Source organism: Macaca fascicularis, chromosome 14 (genome assembly GCF_037993035.2).
Source record: "Macaca fascicularis isolate 582-1 chromosome 14, T2T-MFA8v1.1".
Classification (NCBI taxonomy): domain Eukaryota; kingdom Metazoa; phylum Chordata; class Mammalia; order Primates; family Cercopithecidae; genus Macaca; species Macaca fascicularis.
The window spans coordinates 22,535,450-22,558,782 of record NC_088388.1 but is presented as its reverse complement, the minus strand read 5'-3'; the positions used below and the strand labels follow the sequence as shown (position 1 = coordinate 22,558,782).

General features: G+C 42.5%; 1 long non-coding RNA gene across 1 annotated transcript in view; it reads right to left on the bottom strand.

Annotated features, from left to right (window-relative positions):
• Positions 1–4,629: 4,629 nt before the first annotated feature.
• The window catches only part of LOC135967025 (uncharacterized), a 39,009-nt gene continuing 20,305 nt past the window's right edge, over positions 4,630–23,333 (bottom strand). Inside the window, exon 2 of the long non-coding RNA XR_010580818.1 lies at positions 4,630–5,016. This is a non-coding gene — a long non-coding RNA (uncharacterized lncRNA). The remainder of the gene's footprint in view (positions 5,017–23,333) is intronic.

Sequence of the window (23,333 nt, the reverse complement as noted above, 5' to 3'; positions counted from 1 at the left end):
AGACATTTATTTCCTCCTTCCTTCTCCCATCTCCTCTTTCCCCAGTTGAACCGTAGTTACAGCCTGGTGAGGAGGGAATCCTCTCACTCGTCACTGTCCTGTGCCCAGTGCATTTGGAAAGCCTCACCAATGACACCAGAAGCTCCTTGTGGGCAGGTACTCTGTCTTCTACAAACAGGCTTTGATTTCCAGGGGTGACTACAGTGAATGAACTTACTTGAAAGGAAAATGTCATAGAAAATAGAGAAAACCAGGTTTACTGGGGCTCTATATTAAAACCTGAAGTGGGCTGGGCATGGTGGCTCACGCCTGTAACTCTAGCACTTTGGGAGGCCAAAGTGGGTGGATTCCTTGAGGCCAGGAGTTCGAGACCAGCCTGGGCATCAAAGTAAGACCCCCCCATCTAGAAAAAAGAAAAGAAAACAAGAAAACAAAGAGAGAGAGAAGGAAAAAGGAAGGAAGAAAGGAGGAAGGGAGGGAGGGAGGAGGGAAAGGAGGGAGGGAGGGAGGAAGGAAGGATCAATCCAAGCATGGTGCTCCCAGCTACTTGGGAGGCCTGAACATGGGAGGTCAAGGCTGGAGAGAGCCGTGATTGTGCCACTGCACTCCAGCCTGGGTGACAGCAAGACCTTGTCTCAAAAAATAGTAATAAAACATAAAATAAAAAAATAAAACCAGAAGTGAAAAGTTATAAAAATTGATTTATTTTAAACTTATAAATAACAAGTTGTAGGTCATTACTATTCCAGAATAAAGAATAAATCATGCATTGATTCCTTTGGCATAATTTTTCACAAAATTGTATGATTGCACAATAGGGCATTCTTTATTTCATATTTAACATTCTCAGTGAGAGCAAATAAAAGAGTCATTTTTGAAAAATATTTAAAAGCTTCCTCATTTTGCCCAAGAGACTCCCTTAAGCTTTTGATATTCTAATTATTTTCTCTCAAAGAAGTTCAGGCATCCTCATCCTTATCTGCTTCCATTTATAAGGGTTCTTCTGATTCCTGTTTTGCCAATAGTTCAGACCATCCTCCAATATCAATTCCCTTAACTTCATGAAATCCTACATCTTTTGCAATATTTTCAATTTCACTTTGCAATTGATTGCAATTGAATTTGCATTGCATTTGTTAGATATTCACCTTTCATCAATCATCAAGAGCCTGACACCCACTCACAAAGACCCTGGGTCATGGAAGGGGATAGAGGCTAGGGCTGATCAGGGAAGGATGTGTGCCAGAGAATTGTTGGAAATGGTGAGTTCATTAGTGGGTATTGTCATTTGCAAAGCTTTTCCTATGCAACTTCATAGAACCCCTGTGATTTGTTGAGTAACTCAGATATCTGTCACAGGTTGCTACCAAGTCATGATTTTGAAATAATCTAATTCTAATTAATGGATTCCTGGGAAGGGGAAAGAAGGACACTTTGTTTGGGAATTTAATTAATGAAGGATTTCCAAACATCATGATAAATTATGACAAATGACATGACCACTACCCCCTTCTTAATATTTGTGATGAACAAGAATCTCATATGCTTTGATTTAAATGTAGGTCTGAAAAGGTAAATCTTAGTATGGATTGGAATTTGGGTGGCATAAACTTGAGTGAACGTTAGAGAAATGAATCTCAGGAACAGAAAGAAATGGGCAAATAATATGCATGAATTTGCCCGGGGCTTGGGGAATGGAGGAGAAGGAGTGCGGTAGGTTAAAGTAAGGAAGCGTCGGATGGCAAATAGAAGTAAAACAATTTGAGGAAACTTTAAGCCCAAGATGGAGAAGAAAAAGGAAGGACAGATTTAAGGAGTTAAAATGTCAATTCTTATTTCTGGGAAGGGCCTAGAACACCAGCTATCAGAAGTGCTATTTGCTAGACAAAATCAATGGCTTATGGTTTCGGGGCTTTTAGAGAACGTAGTTTCAACAAACAACTTGAGTAGTTACACTTGATTCTCCCCCACATGACTGTGATTCAAATCTGGCTCAGCTGTGTGGCCACAGGAAGTAACCTAACTTCTCTAAGCTTCTGCTCCTCACTAATAAAACAGGAATGTCACTCTTTATTTCAGGTATTGTTGAAAGTTAAAATTGATGTCTTTGTTATTATTACATATACTATGGACAATTTGGCACATACTAGTCATTTGCTAAGACGCAGTTATGATGATGATGATGAAGATGATGATTGATGATGATGATGATGACAGGGACAGGGCTAAGGTGTAGCAAGCCACCCTGAGTTCAGATAGGGTGGAACTGTGTTAGGCTGAGCCAACAACATTTACTAATCCCAGATGCTGTCATAAAGTAGACATTGTCCTCCATACAAATGACTGAGGAGCAAGCACTAAGAAGTGGGCTGCCGAAGTGAAGTGCAGAGGAACCTGTAGCAGTCAGAAGCTAAGGGAAAGCGAAGAGAAATGCTTCAGGCCTGCACACACTCTCAAGGGTGGCCAGTGGTGATGAAGGGACAGCTTCCCCTGGATGTGCCTGGACCGTCTCAGCCCAGGAACCAGTCAACGTGTACGGGGAAAACTTTTCATTCTTGGCATTGTAAGATAAATGGCAGAAAATATGTATATATAATTGCAGTACCAAATCATGGGGAAGGCAGGGAGACTGGGAGGTAAATTCCTGGCTCCCTGATATGGTTTGGCTGTGTCCCTACTCAAATTTCATCTTGAATTGTGGTTCCCATAATCCTCACATGTCATGGGAGTGACCCAGTGGGAGGTAATTTAATCATGGGGGCAGTTACCTCCATGCTGTTCTCGTGATAGTGAGTGAGTTCTCATGAGATCTGATGGTTTTATAAGGGGCTTTGCCCCCTTTTGCTCATTCTTCTCCTTGCTGCCACCATGTGAAGAAGGACGTTTGCTTCCCCTTCTGCCATGACTGTAAGTTTCCTGAGGCCTCCCAGCCATGTTGAACTGTGAGTCAAACCTCTTTCCTTTATAAATGACCCAGTCTCAGGTATGTCTTTATTAGCAAAGTGAGAACAGACTAATATACTCCCTGAACATGTTCATGGTAACAGCAATCTAATACTTTCATCCAGGGCACTTGGCTCAGGTCGGATTCCCTGGAAGCAGAACCTGAGGCAGGAATTCAGATGCACTTGACTTATTAAGGCTGTGCTCTCAGAAGAGCTCAAGCAAGGAGAAAGAGCTAAGCAAGGATGTGGTCCCAGATAAAGTCCAGCCTTGGCCAGTACACCAGGGAGGGGAGATCAACCTCCCAGGCATCTCCAACAGGGTGGCTCCCATGGGCCACCTTTTCCAAAGAAGATCACTGGTGTGAGTTATCAGCCATGTCTAGGAATGGGTGCACCAGCTGATAAAGGGATTTGGAAGGGGCATAAGCAATTTCTAATCTAACGCTGTTTTAGATGCTTTATCTATATTAATTCATGACGCTCCTCTGAGGTTCTCCTTTGATTTACAGAGGAAGAAGCTGAAGCCCAGATACTCCAAGTAACTTGCTCTAAGTCATTCAGTGACAGAGCCAGGATTTGTACTGCAACACTCTGGCTCCAGAACCCACACACCAGGCCACTGTACTGCCTTTTGAGATATTGTTATGGAGCAAAGCATGGTGGCTCTTGCCTGTAATCCCAGCACTTTGGGAGGCACAAGGCAGAAGAATTGCTTGAGGCCAGGAGTTCAGAGATATTGTTATGAGTTGAATGGTATCTCCCACAAATAAATGTTGAAGTCTTAATGCCAAGTACCTCAGAATGTGACCAATTGTATTTAGAAATAGGTTGTAATTAACTAAGTGAAGGAAGTGGGGCTATCACAGACTTCAGAACTCTCCTGTAGCTATGACCCCAGTATGTATTATAAGGTACACATGGATTGTGTAACCTTTCTATGTAAGTAAAATGCACACACACAGTCCTTGACTTATGATGCTTCAACTTAAGAATTCTCAACTCTGAGATGGGTCTTTTGGGAGGTAACCCCACTGTAGGTAGAGGAGCTCCTTATAAAACATGATAGGGTTACGATTTCTACTGAGAGCACCTTGCTCCAGCACTGTCTCAACATGGCAAAAGCACAAATGGAACGGTTGAAAGTCAGGGACCATCTGCTGTGTTAGCGGCGTTAGGTGCATTTTTGACACATGATAGTTTTGACTGATGATGGATTTATTAGGACATAGTCCATTGTAAGTTGAGGAGCATATATATAAGAATAAAACGGAAGAGTCACAGCCGTTTCCCTTGCCATGGTGACAGTGCAAAGCCTAGTGATGGGTCCTCACGTGAGGATCTTTGTTGTGCCATCAGTGTGCCAAGAATGACCCACCTCTGGGCCTTGTGGGACTCTCCCATGTCAGGACCACCTGCTCATCACAGCCTCCTCAGGCACCTAACCTGCATCGGGTCTGCACTACCTGAGGGGAGAAATCGCCCCTATTTGTCCCACAGGCTTGCCATTTACCTAAAATGAACAACCACCGAAAGTGAGCATCATGCCACTTAGGAAAATGAGGTTATAACCAGAGACGTGCAGACAGCGCTGACACAAAGTGGCTCCCAGAACAGGCCTTGGGAAGAGCTGGAAACGCTCTGGTCCTAGTTCTTGGAGTGACATTTGACTGTTGAAACTCTGTACTTCTTTTTGTTTGTTTTCAATTTTATTTTATTTCAGTAGTTTTGGGGGAACAGGTGCTTTTGGGTTACATGGATAAGTTCTTTGGTGGTGACTTCTGAGATTTCGGTGCACCTATCACCAGAGCAGTGTACACTGTACCCACTGTGTAGTCAGTCTTATTCTTCACCCCTCTCCCTCCTTTCCCCTGAGTCCCCAAAGTCCATTATATCATTCTTACACCTTTGCATACTCATAGCTTAACTCCCACTTGTAAGTGAGAACATATGATACTTGGTTTCCATTCCTGAGTTACTTGACTTACAACAATTGTCTCCAACTCCATCCAGGTTGCCACAAATGTTAATATTTCATTCCTTATGATGGCTCCAAATTCTGTAATTCTGTTACCTGGATAAAAAATGAAAAGTATATTGAAAACAAGGTCCACCCTATTCTAGTATGACCTCATCTTAACTTACCTAATTACAACCTATTTTTGTACCATTTGGGTTGAGGTAGAAAGAAAAAAGAGAGAGAGAGAAAACACAGACACATAAGGGACAAACACCACATGAAGATGGAAGCAAAGACTGGAGTTAAGGCAGCTGCAAGCCAAGGAACGCCAAAGACTACCAGAAAACCACCGGAAGCCAGGAAGAGACAAGGAAGGATTTCTCCCCTACAGGTTTCAGAAGAAGAATGGCCCTGCTGATGCTTTGATTTCAGACTTCTCCAGTTCCACCAGAACTAGAGACAATAAATTTCTATTGTTTTCAGTCACCCTTCTTGTGGCACTTGGTGATAGCTGCCCTAGAAAACTAATATAGGTAGTAGGAGAAGGGAATAAACACTGGGGGAGAAACAAGCCTGCTGTAACTACTAATTTAAAGATCAAACTAATGATGTACTAAAAAGTACATTATAATCGTGGGCAAGTGTTTCAAAAGGACATATGCATGAGGAATTCAAACAACTCTCAGGAAGACTTTAAGCTGCGGTGTTTAAGCTCTCAGGCTCAGGGTCATACTGACTTGGGTGATCATTCTAGATTGGTCTTTTTTTTTTTTTTAGCAGCTATGTGACCTTAAGCAAGTCCATTGACTGCTCCTCAGTGTTTTCATTTGTGAAGCGGGGATAATGGTATCCTCTCCTTAGAACCGTCAAGAAGATGATGTTAAATAATACATTTGACATTTGGCATAGGGCCTAGTATACAGCAAGCACTGGATAAATGCTGGCTATTCTATTGCTACTTTGAAATCCAGTCACTGTGGACTCCAAAAACCTGTGCTCACATCTCAGCCCTCCTCTTGGATACTTGCGTACCTCCAAGTCTAGTTTTCTCAGCTATAAATGGGATTGAGCTAAGGGGATATTAGAAAGGTAAACCATCAAAACTGTATGTGTAGGCTGGGTGCAGTGGCTCACACCTGTAGTCCCAGCTACTCGGGAGGCTGAGGCAGGAGGATTGCTTGAGCCCGAAAGGCAGAGGTTGCCATGAGCAGAGATTGCAGCACTACACTCCAGCCTGCGAGACAGGACAAGACCCTGTCTGAAAAACAAAAAAAGACTATATGTGTGTGAATAGATAAATAGATATTATTTATATATCTCCTTTAGGCATACAGTAATAGTGTTCTTTGTAAATATGACACATATTGACAATGTTAGCTTATTATTTATTCTCCACTGGACTAAAGAGAACTAATTATAGGCTGGTGAGAAGAAATATTTCCTCTGAGATTCTGGAGGCCAGGACTTCTCAAACTTTCCTGGCTACACCGTTCACCTGGGGAGATCGTTGAAATGCACCATCTGATTCAACAGGTCTGGGGTGGAGCCTAACATTTCACATTTCTAAGAAGTCCCAGATGATGTCCACGCTGTGGGCTCAAAATTTACAGGGGCAGGTAGCTGCCTCCGAAAACAGCATGAGATTTACCACGGAGATGGGGTTCACCTCCTGTGCTCCCTCTGGGATTTAGCAACATGATGTATCCTTGTTCTGGGAACAAAATCAGAGGCCTTTTATCATAAGCATAAATTTTGTGTCTCAGTTGGCCACCGCGGGGATAAACATCGTCAGAAGACCTCTTGGGAAGTCCCTCTGGGGTGAGGATGAACGCCTGTTTGTGCCCTGGGAGGTGCTTAATGCTTCCCAAAAGAGTCTCCTTGGTCTGAATTGTTGCAATCACTCCCAATGGCCTCGTCCCACAACACAGCCAAAACCAGGGCTGAAGAGTAAAAGCTTCACAAAGAAAAATGACGGAGGCTTATCGCCACCTACTGGATTAGGAAAGAAAAGGCTATAGTAAAAGATTTCATTGAGTCCACCTCGATGAGAAGCACCAGAGATGGGGGGAGGTGGTAGAACTGCGCAGGACCCTGGAGGTCATACATTCAACCTTATGGAGTTCAACCCAGGAGCATAAACCATCCAGGCCTGATGCCATTCCTTCCTTCAGTCACTTTGCCACTTCCCGAGAGAAAAATAACAGTTATAATTCATTGAGGGCTTCATGTGTGCATCCAGGGGCATTATTTGTATTGCCTCATTTAAACGTTGCAACCATTCTCAAGTGAAAAACTATTATTATCACCACTTTTTCAGAGGAAGAAACTGAGGCTTAGGAATTTAAGGAATTTGTTTAAGCTCACCCAGGTAGTAGGTAGGAGCCTGAATGTAAACCTGGGTCTATTAACATTTGCCTCCAAAGCCTAAACCATAAACCTAAGAGGAGGCACAGACCTGATCAGCCCTCCGCCATCTGGTTGTGTGAGACTGCGTCAATCCCTCGAGTGCAGAGTCGAGCTCCCTCTTCTATTCCCTTGCACGTTCCCTCATCATCCCTAAAACATAAACTTAACCTGAGTTTTCAGAGCAACTCCAAAGTCTATGCTACTCCATGCTGACCAGCAAGTTAAAGAATTGTCGATTCTGGCCAGGAGCAGTGGCTCACACCTGTAAACCCAGTACTTTGGGAGGCCAAGGTAGGCAAATCACCTGAGGTCAGGAGTTCAAGACCAGCCTGGACAACATGGTGAAACCCCATCTCTACTAAAAATACCAAAAAAAAAAAATTATGCGGCATAGTGGTGTGTGCCTATAATTCCAGCTACTCAAGAGGCTGAGGCAGGAGAATTGCTTGAACCTGGGAAGTGGAGGCTGCAACGAGCCAAGATTGCACCATTGCACTCCAGCATAGGTGACAAGAGCAAAACTCCGTCTCAACAAAAAAAAAAAAAAAAAGAAGAAAAAGAATTGTCACTTCCTTCTCCATCTTAGAATGTGTATCCCACTGTCTTAGTTTTCTTGGGCTGCTGCCACAAAGTACCACAAACTGGGTAGCTTAAAACAACAGAGACTTATCGCAGTTCTGCAGGCTGGAAGTCTGAAAGCAGGTCAGAAAGGCCAGGCTCTCTCTGCAGGCTCTGGAAAGGATCCTTCCTCATCTTGTCCTAACTCCTGGTGTTTGCAGCCAATTTTTGGCATTCCTTGGCTTGTAGATACTTCCCTCCAATGTCTGCCACCATCTCCACATGGACATCTTCCCCGTGTGTCTGGGTATCACTTCTCCTCTTTTAAGGGTACCAGTCATGTTGGATTAAAGTGTAATCCCAATTTAGCCAGTTACATCTGCAATAACCCCTATTTCAAACAAGTTCATATTCTGAGGTTCTAGGAAGGACATAAATTGGGAGAGGATATTATTCAACCCAGAACATCCACCCCAGTGGTTTAAAGAGTAACCTCAGAAGTCCAGCTGCCTAGGTTCAAATCTCGGCCCCAGATCTAATTAGTTGTATTATTTGGGACGAGTTACCTAACCTCCTTAAACCTCAGCTTCGCCACCCATGAAATGGGTATGACAATAATTATCTCCACCTTATAGGGTTACTATGAAGATTAAAAGAGTTGATACCTATGAAGTAACTCCCAGAACCTGGCAGTAGGGCTATTCTCTGGAGCCCAGTTGCCCAGGTTTCAAATCTTGGCTTTGCTGCTCACTGACCGTGTAGTCTTGGGTAAGTTACTCAGCCTGTCTAGGTCACAGAGCACTCCTTTGTAAATTGAAGGATGTTGATGATGATGACAATTGCACCTACTCATGGAAAGTGGGGTGGTTGTGAAAATTTAAAGAGTTAGAGCAGTGCTTGGTAATAATAAGTAATTGATAAATGTTGCCTAACATCATCTACCTCAGAGCTTGATAGAAGGGTTAAATGACATAGTCCAGGCCAGGCGCAGTGGCTCACACCTGTAATCCTAGCATTTTGGGAGACCCAGGTGGGCAGATCACTTGAGGTTAGGAGTTCGAGACCAGCCTAGCCAACATGGTGAAACCTCATCTCTACAAACAATACAAAAAGAATTAGCCAGGGATAGTGGCACATGCCCGTAATCCTAGCTACTCAGGAGGCTGAGGTGGGAGGATCACCTGAACCTGGGAGGCAGAGGTTGCAGTGAGCCAAGATCATGCCACTGCACTCCAGCCTGGGCAACAGAGTGAAACTCCATGTCAAGAAAGAAAAATTAAAAAAAAAAAAGATACAATCCATTTAGACTCTGAGTCTTTCTATGTGCTTGATAAATGCTGATTATTATTATTATTAATTTACACAGGCTCACAGGAAGGAGAGGAGAGAGAGAGAAAGAGAAATGGCTTGAGGCTAAGGCCAGAGAGACTCCACAGGCAGGAAAATGGAAAGAGCCAGTATTCTCAATTCTCCAAAGTAGGAACTATAAAGGTAACTGAGTTTACACTAAGTGACCCAACTGAGCCTCCAGACTGTTAAATCCCAGAGCAATATCTCTATTCCCTTCCCTCCCACACAAGCCCAAGATCCCCGCCATCTTCCTGCCTCCTGCTCTATCCCTCGGGTTCTCTCCCTGTCAGGGTTCACTGTGCAGAGATACAGTCTCACAGCTCCTCCCCTTCTTCAGGACTTTGCCATCAAACCCACAGTTCCCGTCTTGCTTTAAGGATTTGATTCCTAATCATGGCAGGAAAAATGAAATAACAACAAAACAGGGAGGTGAAAAATGTTCCTTAACTTAGTATTTATACCTGGCATAGTCCGTAGTCTGTTTCAGATTCCCTCTCTTAGGTGATACCTACACATTTGATAGTTTCCTCCTCTCTTTCTTTCCTGAAAATGGTGCTCACTAAACCTCTGGCTATCTCGGACCCCAAGCCTTCCTACACGCAAATGCCTACTTTTGTAGTTTAGGAAGACTCATGTGGATAATTTGCATTCATTCATTTGAAACATATATATCCAGCACTGACGAAGGGCAGATACTGTGCCAGGCTCTGGGGATACGATAGTGAACACTGAGCTATCTAGCGCTTTGCTGTCCAATAAAGTAGCCACTAGCTACAAATTTAATTTTAAATTTAAAAGATTTAAAAATTGAATAAAGGTTAAATTTAGTTCTTCAGTTTCACTAGCACCAAGTACCCAAACACTATGTGTGACTTGACAACCATGTTGGACAATGCAGCTATAGAACGTTTCCGTAAATACAGAAAGTCCTATTGGAGGGCACCAGTCTAGAGAGGGAAAGAGACACTGAGCAGATACACAAAGAAAGTAACTGCTTCTCTCAGCATCTCCAGAAAGGATGTCATCAATCTTAAAGGATCTCTGACCCACTTTGGAAAAGTCATGCCCAACGCCCCTCCTGGGCTGCCTTACGCCATGGAACTAACTCAGAAAGGGAGGGTAAGGGGACCCCCATTTCTCAAATGCCGCTTCCCAACCTAGACTGTGGACCCACAGCAACACTACAAGATTGGGAACTGTGACTCTGTGTTTTTACAGCCAAGGGAGCAGAGCTGAAAGCAGTTACTTTGGGGAGAAGTTTAGCCAAAGTTACACTGAGCCAGTAAAGGATGGAGCTGAGATCTGAACCTGAATTTGAGTCTGGGCTGCCTGGCAGCAGGGTAAGCCCCTGGAGAGTTCTCTTCTGTGAAGCAGAAGGTGCTCGCGGGGAGAATCTTAGGGTGGCCCCAGAATCAGCCTGGAGCCCCACTGAGTCTGAGTGGTCCAACAGTCTCATTTTTTGTCACCTTCAGAAGGTAACTCAGAGAGAGACAGAAAGAGAATGTAGTTAAGTTTGAGATTCACAGCCTGGATCCCACTACTTATTGCTGTAACGTGGCATCCGGCACAGAGCAAGCACTCATCATCATCTGTTACATAAGGACTAGAGAGACGATCGAATGTGAAGGTCAAAGCTCTAACGTCAGAGGACCAGGCTGAACCCTGGTTTGACTCAGAGACTATCAGCTTTGTTACCTCGGGCAAGTTACTTACCCTCATTTGTAAATTAAGGATAACTGCCTATTTTCAAGGGTTATGGTAAGGATTAGATGAGATAATTTATGTAAAGCGCTTAGCATAGTAATCTACTAGGCGCATAGTAACTTCTTAATAACTATTAGCTATTAATACTGTTATTACAGCGCAGAGGGAGGGAGCAAGGCAACCAAGCCCCCACTGAGGAACTGGAGTTTCAGGAATAGGCGGTGAGCGCCATCTAGTGGCCCCTACGCGCAGCAACTAGCACAGCCAAACGAACCTGACTTAATTTTTCACTTAATCTTCCCAAGTAAGATTTTCTAGCCCCCAACTCAAAGTCGTGTCTAGTCTCTAGAGGCTGATACAGGAGTAGAAGGGGCCGGGGGCGGTGCGGGGGAGTGGGGGAGGCTAAACTGAGAAGCAGATTTTGAAATCCTTCTCGGCCATCCCTAGTGAAATGCACAAAGCTGATACACTGCAGCTGCCGGGAAATGTCCTGATGCCCTCGTAGTGTTAGGGACAGTTCACAGAGTTCAGAGAAGTTAAGCTTCATCTTAGCTGCCTTTTGTTTTCCCACTGTATCATGGTCTTTTTCATCTTTGCCAGGGCACAACTTTCTCAATCCTGCAAAGCAGCATGGTGCCTGGGAAACAGCATCCCATAACAGACCTGAGTTCAAGCCCCAACTCAGCTCTCCGCCAGCTCTGATTTTGGGGAAATTCATTTAACCTCCCTAAACCTCAAGTTCCTCATCTAGAACATGAGTCTTTACTGTGGGAACGGCACTAACTTTGATGTCAGACAGAGCTGGGATCGGATCCTGAGTGACAACTTGGCTTTTCTGAACTGCCAGTTTCTCTTCTCTCTGTCAAAATAATTAATTGGGAAGCAATGACACGAAGGCAACTCTAGAACTCTGAGTTTTGTTTGTTTGTTTGTTTTTTGAGACGGAGTCTCGCTCCGTCGCCCAAGCTGGAGTGCAGTGGCACAATCTCGGCTCACTGCAAGCTCCGCCTCGGGTTTCCGCCATTCTCCTGCCTCAGCCTCCCGAGTAGCTGGGACTACAGGCGCCCGCCGCCACACCGGCTAATTTTTTGTATTTTTGGTAGAGACGGGGTTTCACTGTGTTAGCCAGGATGGTCTCGATCTCCTGACCTCGTGATCCACCCGCCTGGGCCTCCCAAAGTGCTGGGATTACAGGCATGAGCCACCATGCCCGGCCCCAGTACTCTGAGTTTTTCTGTAAACAAGCCAAAGCCCAACTCAGCCTGAATTGGTCAGATCCTAGGAAAACAAAACTTAAGCTTTACCAATCAGAAACTGACAACTAACTCCTAACTAGGGGCTCTGCCACTCAGAAACCAACAACTGACCTCTAACTAGGGATCTTAAAACTACTGTTTCATTTCAACCCAATATTTTCTTCGCCTGGCTTCTGCATATGCAGAACAGAAGTTTTCCCCTTGTATCCCTTCAGCGGAGTCCTGAGCCACTTGCAGTTTGGTGCTGCCTAATTCACGAATCAATGTTTGTTTAAATAAAGTTGTGAAAATTTTAATGTGTCTAAGTTTATCTTTACCATATAAAAGGCAGTAAATAATTCCAACCTTGACAAGTTGTTAGGAAAATTATATGAACTAAGGGTTGTAAACCACCTGACATACAGAAGGCACTAAAAATATTATAGCTCTCTTCATTGGCTATTTCACAATTTTGTTGTGAAATGTGAGGTGTCAATGAAATGATGTCTGTGAAAGTTCTTACCACAATTTGTGGCACTTAGTAGAAGTTGTATGTTGTTAATGCTGTGGGAGGTCACCCAGATCCCCCTAAAACTTTCCGCAGAGTTTTGACAGCTAAGTCCCCCTCTGGACATTGTTCCCAGCTGAAGACAGTAGCCTTGTCCTTACCAGTTGTGGCCAACAGCCAAAGACTCATCAGTTGGTGGGTTTAAAGGCCCAATTCGATTGCCTCATTTAGGTCAACTCCATAGGATCTTTCCAGCCTCAGGGCTGCAAAGGGATGACTGAGGCCTTTGTTTCAACTAAATGACACCCAGCTTCTCCCTCTGCCTATTCCTGCTTCCTTTACCTCCCAACTGATGGTGGTCCAGAGAACTCTCTCCAATCAACTTCCTTCATTCAGATCTTCTCAGAGTTTGCCTCTTAAGGAATTGCCCTGCAACAGTTAAATATTAGTTCTTCGTTACACTCTCCTAAGTCCCTGCCTCTTTCTTCCCCCCTGTAAACCAAGGATATGGAACAATAATGCTTGTCTCCTGCCAGCTTCATTGAGCAAGAATAAATACAACTGGGGGAATAGGAGTGCTACTGTGCTACTTATTCCCAAAATGTTTCACACAAATCAATGAGCTATAGAGGTGAGAACACTTCAGGAAATGATTAAAATGATAAAATCTAAGGAATTGGGAAACTCTATTGAGTTGACTGACAGCGAGTTAATAATTGTAATAGCCACAATGTATTGAGTACTTAGTATGTGCCAGGCACGGTGATAAATACATGAAAATTATATCATTCCATTGTTACAAAAAATCCTAAAGATAAATACTATTACTATCACCACTTTATACATGAAAATTTGGAATTAGAGTATTGAATTATTTGCCCAAGGTCATGTAGTCATTAAATGGATGGGAGGCAGGATTTTCTTCTAGGCAGCTGGACTCCGGAATCAGTACTCTTATCCACCAGATATGAGGCCAATTTGAAGTAACAAGGAGGTGGAGCTCTATTTCCTTGACGATTAACCCTTCATTATACAATAACTCTGATTTTTAAAGACCATTACTTAGAGTTCTTGGAATTCTAGTAGAAATTCCAGGAAATCTGAGACTTCTGGGCAACATGTGAATGGATAGGTCAGAAGCCATCATTTTACCGTGACAATTGAATTTTTCTAATGATATAACAAGATGATCAGGCTAAGAGACTTCCCTCCAACTGCCTCTTATGCAATTTTAAGTCGTCCTGTTCAGACTTCATGGAGCCGTAGGGTTCTGGGGCGGGAAAAAGTCCCCATCACTCATTTGGAACTTAAGAACTGGCACCTTCTCCTCCTAGTGAAAGAAGCACTTAAACAACCACTTCTTTTTGGTTCTCTTAGAATCTTTCAACAGGGAGGCTAAAAACACAGGCTGCTGACTTTCCAATTTTCCTAGGGCCAGGCCTAAGAAACGAGGGCATTTCACACCAGCGAGTCATCATGGATGAAGTCATAGCTGTGGAATGTTCTCAGAAATGAGGATACCTTGAATAATTAGAAGAATATAGCGGTTATTTCCATTATCTATTGCAGCAAAATAAAGTTTCCCAAAACTTAGAGGCCTAAAATAGGGTCAATAACTACAGCCTGTGGACCAAATTCAGCTCACCACTGTTTTAGAAAACAAAGCAGCCATGCCCCCTTGTTTATGTGTCATCTATGACTGTATTCATGCTATAATGGCAAAATCATGGAAGAGTTCAGTAGTTGCGACACAAGAGCGGGGGCAGGGAAGTGCTGGGTAGAGAAGGGCGAGGTCCCTGATGAGGGATCCACCTCGGCCTGTGCCCATGGGCCTAAGTAAGAACAGGCACTCCTGTTTTCTCACCTGAATGTTGCATTTTCCAAGACCACCCTGACCCGCCACACCCCCATCATGTGCCCATATAAACCTGAGACCTTAGCGGGCACACACACAGCGGCTGAATGTTGACAGAAGCAGCAGAGACCAGCAGAGAAGCAACAGCAGAGCCACACGGCAGAGGAAGAGAGAATAGGATGCCTGGATGCTAAGGGGAGTTGGCCAGGGAAGTCGGAGAAGAGTCTGGCCACTGGGTGGCTGAACTCCAGGGGAAAATTCTCCACCCTGCCTCTCCATCTTCCGAACCCATCTATCTTACTGAGAGCCACCTCTACCACTCAAAAAAGCCTTGCACTCATGCTTCAAGCCCGCATGTGATCCGCTTCTTTCAGGACACTGGGCAAGAGCTCAGGATACAAAAGGCTGTCACACTGACCCTCTGCCTTTGTGGTAAGGCAGAGAGGGTCCATTGAGCTGATTAACAATCAAAGCTGTCCGCAGACAGCAAAGCTAAAAGAGCTTTGTAACACAGGGTTGGGCTGCAGGCACCCACCCCTAGACACTACCAGGGGACCGAGAGCTCAAAGCACTAGCCCTGGCCTCTGCACCTGCCCACCTGCAGGCTTCCCTTAGGGATCTGAGCTGTGGGGCAACCAAACAGGCGAGTCATACCCCTGTCGTACATCCTGCTAGGGGAATCAGGGAACTCTCCCATTTCAGTTGCAACAAAAATTGAGCCCAAAATATTTACCGCCTGGCCCTTTATGGAAAAAGTTTGCTGACCTCCAGCCTACAACAACGATTTGTTATATCTCACAATTCTTTGGTTTGGCTGGGCTGTCCTGCTGCTGGTTTCCCCTGGGCTCTCAGGCAACTGAATTCAACTGTAGGGTGAGCCAGGGGGTGGGCTTTGCCAAGGAAGCTGGGGCAGCTGAGCCTCTCTCTCCCAGTGGTCTTTCATCTGGGTTTCCCCGTGCAGCTTTACAAGAGGACAAATCCCAGTACACAAATGCTCATCAAGTTTCTAATTGCTTCATGCTTGTTGATGTTCCATCAACCAAAGCAAGTCACCTGAGCAAGCCCAGGGTTCACGTGGAGGGTCATTACGCAGGGTGCATAGACTGGGAGGTGTGATTCCTTGGGAGCCATCAAGGTAACCATATACCACGTTGGCATTTGGTATTTTTTGGTTGAATAAGTGTAAAAGGCCTGGAAAATAGGGTTCATTCTTTCACTCATTCAGCAGATATTTATTGAACCCCAACCACATGCCAGACCCAATTTGATTGATTGCATTTACTCAACTATTTGTCTAAAAGTCCTTTGGTGATAATAGTTTTCACAAGAGCTTCAGTTGTTGTGTTGATTCTCTTGCAGTGAAGACTTAATGAGCTTTTGGTTTTACATGGTATATTTTGATGCACTCTAAGAATATTCAATTCAATGCAGATGAAATGTCCCCCCAAAAAAGGAGCCCAAAATAATTATGCCGGGTTTTGAAATAAAATCACATTTGTGCAAATGAAGCGGAAGTTTCTGCACTTGCTAACTTGAGGTGTAGTCTGGACAGTGTTGACTTTAGCCTTGCTTCAGACCTCAAGCTCTTGATAGGTGTCTAGTTTTCCTGATCACCACCACCTCCAGTGGGAAGGCTCCCAGATTACAGAGCCAGAGTTCTAGATTCTCATCCTGGTTCTGTTAGCACCTCATTGTGTGTCAATGGAATGAAGTCGAGATCATTTTTTCACCAGACATTAACACTGCTTGCCAATATCTTGTTTCCCTCTCCTTTGGGGCACAAGGAAGGCATGTACTTTCCTGCCACTTGAAGTTAGAAGTAGTTGTGTAGCTTTCTCTGGCCAATGAAATATGAGAGGAAGTAACCTGTCACTTCCAGGTGGAAGTATCAAATTGCCAGTGCCCAATTCTCCACCTCACTCTTACCCCCACTGCGGTGATTTTGACAGCACACACAGATAGCGTGCAACCCTGAGCCACCACATGCAGGAAGTCTGCCCTGAAACGTCACCCAATCCCACAAGAGACTTTGAATGGGCAAGAAATAAATCTTGTTCTGAGCTACCTAGATTTAGATGTTCATTACTGCAACATAACACAAACTAACGTAACAAGACTTTATTTCTTAGTAACAGGGCAGCATCACTGACAGGCTCGTGGTGCAAAGAGCAAGTTTTTATGACATATTCAAGTAACAAGAAAGAAACTAAGTTTCTAGGCAGAAGATGAGGAAAGAAACTATTCTGCTCCAGAGAAGGAGATAGAGGAAAGAAAGAGAAGGGGAAAACAAGATGATGGATGTGTGCATGCTAATATATCCCTTTCTTGTGATCTTTTCAAGTCTCCAGTAGAGCTTAAGCATTTATGAATGTTTAGCAAGAATGGGACTGTTTATATTATTTATTAATATGCTTTTGTTTGTTGTTCATTTGTTTGCTTGTGGTTTTAAAAAAAAAATTGTTTCAGTAGAAACTAGAGAAGGGGCTGTGTGTCAAGACACAGGTTGACACAGGAAGAACTAGAGACAGCTCGTGCCACCACACACAGGAGCTGGAGGCAGAGGTCATCATAAAGTGAAAGTACAAGTCCTTGGGAATCACAGAACTCCCTACCACCACCACTACTGATAGCAGGAGGGGGCAGACAAATGCCTAGGCAGATAGGAGCGGATCCCCAGTGAAACTCCACCTTCAAGCCAAAAACAGCCTGAAGCCTGAAAGACTAGGCTGCTGGTTCTGGATGAAAAATGCAGTCTGGAGTGAGAACTTCTATTCCTGTTTGCCCACCCTTTCCCAGTTGGTTCTTTCTGAATAATGCTTTTTAACCAATCGAATGTTGCCTTTTCCAATAGTACCTATGGCCTACCCCTCACCCATCCTGTGCCCATAAAATCCCAGGACCCAGCCACACTGGGGGAAGAAACCACCAGACTTCAGCTGGGTGGCCATCCCCACATCCCTTCTCTGCTGAGGGCTGTTCCGTCACTCAGTAAAATTCTTCTCCGCCCTCCTCACCCTTCAATCACCAGCATATCCTTATTCTCCTTGGATGCAGGACAAGAACTTGAGAACTGCTGAATGCAGGTATGAACTGTAATACAGGCAGACTGGGGCTGAGCCAGTGGACAAGCCAGGTGTAGCCCAGGCAGGCTGAATGGTCAGGCCACTTCCTGCAGCAGGTAGCATGCCTGAGTGAGGCTCAGACAGGGGCATCACCAGCCACAGGTCCCCAGTTGAAAAAGTGGCAGAGAAAAATCCTGCGTCACTACCACCACAACAGCAATAGCTGACACTTAGAAAAGGTTTACCATGTTCCGGGCAATTGTCTAAGCACTTTACATTATGAATTCATTTAATCCTCATAATACTACCTTTAAATCAGGTACTATTATTATCCTGATTTTACAAATAAGGAGACTGAGGCGTAAGGAAGTTAAACGACTAGGCCAAACAAATAGCTCCTCCTTCCAAACACTCTCCCAGTGACTGGCTCTTTTTGGTAGTCTCTCAGAGCTACCCTCAGAACAGATGAAAAGTCTGTCTGGATGCAGTGACAACTCCTAATCTCTTCTCTCCTCCAGTGATTGATCTTTCTTGGTTCTTTGATGACATTCCTATGGAGGAAGTAAGAACAATTGTGTCCATTTGGAAAGACGCTTTCTTAGATAAGAAAATTCTAGAAAGAGTCCCTCCCAGTGCTCCTTTGGGAAAGAGAATCAGAGAGATAGGGAGGGAGTAGAAGATAGGAGAGAGGCCTTAGTTCTACGGCTTATTTCTGAGGCCTTTCAATTCTCAAAGCACTCAGTACATCAAAGTGCCACATTTGGGGGAATCATTCTGTGCCCCAACAATTTGTCTTCCCATCATTAGTCTTGACTCTTGGTCTTCCCTCTACAGTCACAATATGGCTTCCACAGCTCCTAAAATTGTATCCCCATACAACCACATTCAAAGGTTGGGAGAAATAGGAGGTTACCCCTTGATCAGGATTAAAAATATTTTCTCTTAATAGTCCTGAATTATCTTCTGGTTTCATTGGCCAGGGTAAATCATATGCCCAAGCCTTGATAAGAGAGGCTAGAAAAATGAAGAACTGGCATATGCAGTAAGAGGCAGGTTCTGCCACATAGGAAAGTGGCCATCACATGCAGTCAAAAGTGCTAGTCACAGGAGGCTACTCAGAGAGAGATGGTAGTGTTTTGGCCGCCATCTTGGCATCGTCTCTGGAAACAGTAAATAGACATGCATAGAGAAGTTGCCCAGAAATATTAAGTCTGTAAATCAAAACTCAAAGAGAAAGAAAGCCTTTACTTAACATTTATAAAATAAAATAAAAAGTCTTCTTGGAACAACCCTTTGATGGGACAGGAAAGTAGTAAATCTTTCTAAAGAGCAATTTGGCACCATGATCCAAAAGCCTTGAAGAATGAGCTTATCTCTTCTCTTAAGTAATTCCACCTATAGTGATATATCATAAAGAAACAATCAGAGATGTAATCCAAGAAGTATGTGCAAAGATGCCCATCGAGCATTGTTGATAATAGTGAAAAACAGAACAACCTAAATGCTTAATAACAGTTGAATGATTAAATAAGTTATAATGAAATGGCATTCATTGTAGCTATGTGAAAACTATATTTAGAGGATTCTGGTTCAAGATGGCTGACCAGAGACATTGGACACTCACCCTCTCCAGAATGAAGAACCAAAATTATGAATAGATAACACACCTCTAATAGGACATCCAGGAGAGAACACCAAAGTCCAACAGAGAAGTTACAGGAAATACCTGAGGCACAGAAGGAGAAAGAAGTGAGCAACCAGCTCAGCTGAGATCAACATAGACTGGCTACATGGATAAAACATAATCCAACCATATGCTGCCTGTAAGAAATACACATTACCTATAAAGACACATATAGACTGAAAGTAGAGGGATGAAAAAAGATATTCCATGCAAATGGAAACCAAAAATGAGCAGCGGTAGCTATACTTATACCAGATTTTAAAAAAAACTTTAAGTCAAAAACAGCATAGAAAGAAATAAAGAAGGTCATTATTCAATGATAAAGGGATGAATCTAGCAAGAGGCTATAACAATTATAAATATATATGCACCCAACACTGGAGTGCTCAGATTCATAAAGAAAATAAAGAAAGAGATAGCAACACAATAATAGTGAGGGACCTCAACGCCTCATTCTCAGCATTACATAGATCATTTAGACAGGGAAAAATATTGGACTTAAACTGGACTTTAGACCAAATGAACCTAACAGGCAGACATGTGCAGAACATTTTATCCAACAACTGCGGAATATACATTCTTCTCATGAGCACATAGAACTTTCTCTAAGAGTGACTGTATACTATGCCACAAAACAAGCCTCAACAAATTTTTAAAAATCAAAATGATATCAAGTATATTCTCAGATTACAATAGAGTAAAACCAGAAATGGATACCAAGAGGAACTTTGGAAACTATACATATACATAGAAATTAAACAATATGCTCCTGAATGATCATTGGGTCAATGAAGAAATTAAGATGAAAATCAAAAAATTTCTTGAAACAAATTAAAATGGGAATACAACATACCAAATCTGTGGGACATAGCAAAAGCCATGCTAAGCAAGAAGTTTATAGCAATAAACACCTATATATATAAAAAAGAAAGATTTCAAATAAACCAGCAAATGATAATGCACCACAAAGAACTAGAAAAGCAAGAAGAAACCAAACCCAAAATTAGTAGAAGGAAAGAAATAACAAGGATCAGAGCAGAAGTAAATAGAGACTAAAAAACAGTACAAAGGAACAATAAAATTTAAAGCTGTTTCTTCTAAAAGATCATAAAATTGATAAACCCCACTAACTAGACTAACCAAGAAAAAAAAAAAGAAATGAAAAAGGAGACATTACAACTGATACTACAGAAGTAAAAAAAAAAAAAAAAGAAAGAAAAAAAATCAGTCTTATGAACAACTGTACACTAACAAAGTGGAAAATCTAAGGGAAATGGATAAATTCCTAAAAACATACAACCTACCAAGATTTACTCAGGAATAAAGAGAAAACCTGAACAGACCAATAACCAGCAGCAAGATGGAATAAGTAATAAAACGTCTCCCCACAAAGAAAATACCAGGAGTGGATGGGTTCACTGTATAATACTAACAAATGTACAATAAAGAACTGGTACCAATTCTTTTTTAACTATTCCAAAAAGATGGAATGCTCCCTAACTCATTCTATAAAGCCAGCATTAACCTGATATCAAAACCAGACAAGAACACACACACACACACACACACACACACACACACAGAACACTACCAGCCCCAATATCCCTGACAAATATAAATGCAAAAATCCTCAGCAAAATACTAAGAAATGAAATCCAACATGTCAAAAAGATCATATCCCATGATCAAGAGGGATTTATATAATGGTTGCCAGGATGGTTCAAAATACACAAATCAATAAACATAATCCACTGCATCAACAAAATAAAGGACAAAAAACACATGATAATCTCAATAAATGCAGAAAAGCATTTGGCAAAATTCAACACCTCTTCATGATAAAAACTCTAAGCAAACTAGGCATAGAAGGACCATACCTTAAAATAGTAAAGGACATATATGACAAACCCACAGCTAACATACTTAATGGGAATTTGTTGAAAGCCTTTTCCATAAGAACTGGAACAAGACAAGGATACCTACTTTGACCACTCATATTTCACATAGTACTAGAAATCCTAGCCAGAGCAATCAGGCAAGAAAAAGAAATAAAAGGCATCCAAATTGGAATAGAGGGAGTCAAATTGTTCCCTTTTGGCCGGGCACAGTGGCTCTCGCCTGTAATCCCAGCACTTTGGGAGGCTAACGCTGGTGGATCACAAGGTCAGGGGATAGAGACCATCCTGGCTAACATGGTGAAACCCTGTCTCCACTAAAAATACAAAAAATTAGCCAGGCATGGTGGTGGGTGCCTATAGTCCCAGCTACTCAGGAGGCTGAGGCAGGAGAATGGTGTAAACCCGGGAGGCAGAGCTTGCAGTGAGCTGAGATGGCGCCACTGCACTCCAGCCTGGGTGACAGAGCAAGACTCTGTCTCAAACAAACTAACAAAAAATTGTTTCTTTTTGTGGATGACATGATCTTCTATCTAGAAAAATATAAAAGACTTCACCAGAAAACTTTTAGAAGTGATAAATTCAATAAATTTGCAGTATACAAAATGAACATACAAAAATCATAAGCATTTTATACACCAGTAATGAAAAGACAAAAAAATCAAGAAGGCAATCCCGTTTACAATAGCTAACAAAAAAAAAAAATACCTAGGAATATATTTAACCAAGGAGATGAAAGATCTCTACTAGAAAAACCACAAGACTCTGACGAAGGGAATTGAAAACAATACAAACAAGTGGGGAAACATCCCATGCTCATGGAAGGGGAGGATTAATATTGTTAAAATGACCATATTGACCAAAGCAACCTACAGATTCAATGCAATCCCTATCAAAATGGCAACATCATTTTTCACAGAAATATTTTACAAATCCTAAAATTCGTATGGAACCAAAAAAGAGCCTGAATAGCCAAAGCAATCCTCAGCAAAAAGAATGAAGCTGGAGGCGTCACACTACCTGACCTCAGAATGTATTACAAAGCTCCAGTAACCAAAACAGTATGATATTGGTATACAAATAGACACATAGACCGACGGAACAGAATACAGAAGCCAAAAATGAATCCACATATTTGCAGCGAACTCATGTTCAACAAAGCTGCCAATAACAATCACTGGGGAAAAGACACCCTTTTCCATAAATGGTGCTGAAAAAGTTGGCTAACCATAGGCAGGAGAATGAAACTTGATCCCTATCTTTCACCATACACAAAAGTCACTCAAGATGGATTAAGGACTTAAACCTGAAACCCAAACCTATAAAACGAATGGAAGAAAATATTTTAAAAACTCCTCAAGACATGGTCTAGGTAGAGATTTTATGGCTAAGACCTTAAAAGGCAACAAAAATAGACAAATTGGACTATATTACACTAAAAAGCTTCTGCACAGCAAAACAGACAATCATCAGAGTGAAGAGACAACCTTTTGAATGGGAGAAAGTATTTACAAATTACTCATCCAACAGGAGACTAATATCCAGAATATACAAGGAATTCAACCATCTCAACAGTTAAAAAAACACACAATCCCATAAAGAAGTAGGCAAAGGGCATGAATAGACATTTCCCAAAAGAAGACATACAAATGGACAACAGGTCTATGAAAAAGTTCAACATCATTTGAGAAATGAAAATCAAAACCACAATAACCTATCATCTCACCTCAGTTATAATTGGTTACTATTAAAAAGGCAAAAAAACAGATGCTCGTAAGGATGTGAAGAAAAGGGATTCCTTATGCACTGTTGCTGGGAATGTAAATTATTATAACCCCTATGGAAAACGGTATGAGTTCTCAGAAAACTAAAATTAGAACTACCATATGACCCAGCAATCCCACTACTGGGTGTCTACCCAAAAGAAAAGAAATCAGTATATCAAAGAAACACCAGCACTTGCATATTTATTGCAGCATTATTACAATAGCAAAGATATGGGATCGACCTAAGTGCCCATCAACAAATGAATGGATTTTTTAAAATGTGGCACATATACACAAGCGAATACTATTCAGGCATTAAAAATAGAATGAAATCATATAATTTGCAGCAATACGGATGGAACTGGAGGTCATTATGTTAAGTGAAATAAAGCAGGCACCAAAAGACAA